Source organism: Acipenser ruthenus, unplaced genomic scaffold, assembly GCF_902713425.1.
Source record: "Acipenser ruthenus unplaced genomic scaffold, fAciRut3.2 maternal haplotype, whole genome shotgun sequence".
Taxonomy (NCBI): domain Eukaryota; kingdom Metazoa; phylum Chordata; class Actinopteri; order Acipenseriformes; family Acipenseridae; genus Acipenser; species Acipenser ruthenus.
Genome location: NW_026707385.1, coordinates 7,501 through 10,000, shown reverse-complemented (window position 1 = coordinate 10,000; position 2,500 = coordinate 7,501).

The following is a 2,500-nucleotide window of genomic DNA, read 5'->3' as shown; positions in this document are numbered from 1 at the left end:
TTTGGGGTCATTGTCCTGCTGGAAGATGAATCTTCTCCAAGTCCCAGGTCTATTGCAGACTTCAGCAGGTTTTCCTTCAGGATTTCTCTGTACTTTGCCGCATCCATTTTGCCCTCTATCTTCACGAGTTTTCCAGGCCCTGACGCAGAGAAGCATCCCCATAGCATGATGCTGCCACCACCATGCTTCACGGTAGGGATGGTGTTCTCAGGATGATGTACGGTGTTAGGCTTGCGCCAAACATAGCGCTTAGCGTTGTGGCCAAAAAGCTCTATTCTGGTCTCATCAGACCATAGAATCTTCTTCCACTTGGTCTCAGAGTCTCCCACATGCCTTCTGGGAAACTCTAGCCGAGATTTGATGCGAGTTCTTTTCTTTTTGCCACTCTCCCATAAAGGCCAGTTTTGTGAAGCACCCGGGCTATTGTTGCCATATGCACAGTGTCTCCCAGCTCAGCCGTGGAACACTGTAACTCCTTTAGAGTTGCCATAGGCCTCTTGGTGGCCTCCCTGACTAGTGCCCTATACGCCCGGATACTCCGTTTTTGAGGACGGCCTGTTCTAGACAGATTCACAGTTGTGCCATATTCTCTCCATTTCTTAATAATGGACTTTACTGTGCTCTGAGAGGATATTCAATGCCTTGGAAATGTTCTTATATCCTACCCCTGATTGGTGCTTTTGAAGAACCTTATTCCGGATTTGCTTTGAATGTTCCTTCATCTTCATGATGTAGTTTTTGTTAGGAAATGTACTAACCAACTGTGGGACCTCCCAGAGACAGGTGTATTTAACCTGAAATCATGTGAAACACCTTAATTGCACACAGGTGGACTCCATTCAACTAATTATGTGACTTCTAAAGACAATTGGTTGCACCAGAGCTTATTTAGGTGTGTCATAGCAAAGGGGGTGAATACTTATGCAATCAATTATTTTCTGTTTTATATTTGTAATTAATTTAGAACAAGTTGTAGATTTTATTTTTCACTTTGACATTATGGACTTTTCTTGTGTTGATCAGTGGCAAAAACTCCCAATTAAATCCATTTTGATTCCATGTTGTAACACAATGAAATGTGGAAAAGTCCAAGGGGGGTGAATACTTTTGAGAGCCACTGTATTTCTTAGCAGACACCCTTATCCAGGACGACTTACAATTGTTACAAGATATCACATTATTTTTACATACAATTATATTATTTTTCTACATACAATTACCCATTTATACAGTTGGATTTTTACTGGAGCAATCTAGGTAAAGTACCTTGCTCAAGGGTACAGCAGCAATGTCCCCCACCTGGGATTGAACCCACGACCTTCTAGTCAAGAGTCCCGAGACCTAACCACTACTCCACACTGCCGCCCTGACCATAGTCAAAATTGAGCTACATGACCAGAGTCACCATTGAGCTACATGACCAGAGTCACCATTGAGCTACATGACCAGAGTCACCATTGAGCTAAATGACCATAGTTAGAATAGAATTGACTAGAGTCAGAATAGTGCTACATTGGAGGCTGTGTGGTCCAGTGGTTAAAGAAAAGGGCTTGTAACCAGGAGGTCCCCGGTTCAAATCCCACCTTAGCCACTGACTCACTGTGTGACCCTGAGCAAGTCACTTAACCTCCTTGTGCTCCGTCTTTCGGGTGAGATGTAATTGTAAGTGACTCTGCAGCTGATGCAAAGTTCACACACCCTAGTCTCTGTAAGTCGCCTTGGATAAAGGTGTCTGCTAAATAAACACATAATAATAATACATTACCATAGCCACAAAAAACCTTAGTGGACAAAGTGGGTCTGGGTGGCCGAGCGGCAGTTCCAGGAGGTCGGCATGAAGTAGTGACTTGCTCTCATAATGCTATTAGATAACAGATACACTGGGGGGGTAAGTGCATATTACTAAGGGCATGGTCTTTTCATCAAAAAAATATTTAAGTAAAAATAATAAGTCAAGCCATGTGGGAGGCTCTGCACCCCGGGCAGAGTTCCCATTCACCCCTGGCAGCTTCCACTTCCCTGGAAGTCTGTCTGTTGCCCTCCCGTGCCTGGCGCCAGATCAGGTCGGGCTGGAGGCTCTGTTTTCGGCTTGGGGAGGCGGTGGGTCCCCTTACAGTCCTGGACTTCCATGCTGATGGAAGTATGCTGCCCTCCCGCGCCTGGCGCCAGATCAGGCCGGGCTGGAGGCTCTGTTTTGGGCTTGAGTAGGCAGTGTGGGTCCCTTACATTTTTTAATTTTTAATGCACTTTAAGTCTCTTGCCTTCACGGGGTATGGAGGCTCTGTTTTGGGCAACAGTGTGCCATTTGTGTCGCTGACTTTCAGTGCACTTGAAGCCTGTTGCCCTCGCGGGGTTTGGAGGCTCTGTTTTCAGCAGCAGTGTGCCGTTTGTGTCCTTGGTGACCTCCATGTTTTTGCTGCTAGAGACTAAGTCCCGTTGTGGACATGGTCGTGTCTACCTTCAATGCGAGCCTTTTGGTGGACATGGTCATTGGCCGAGC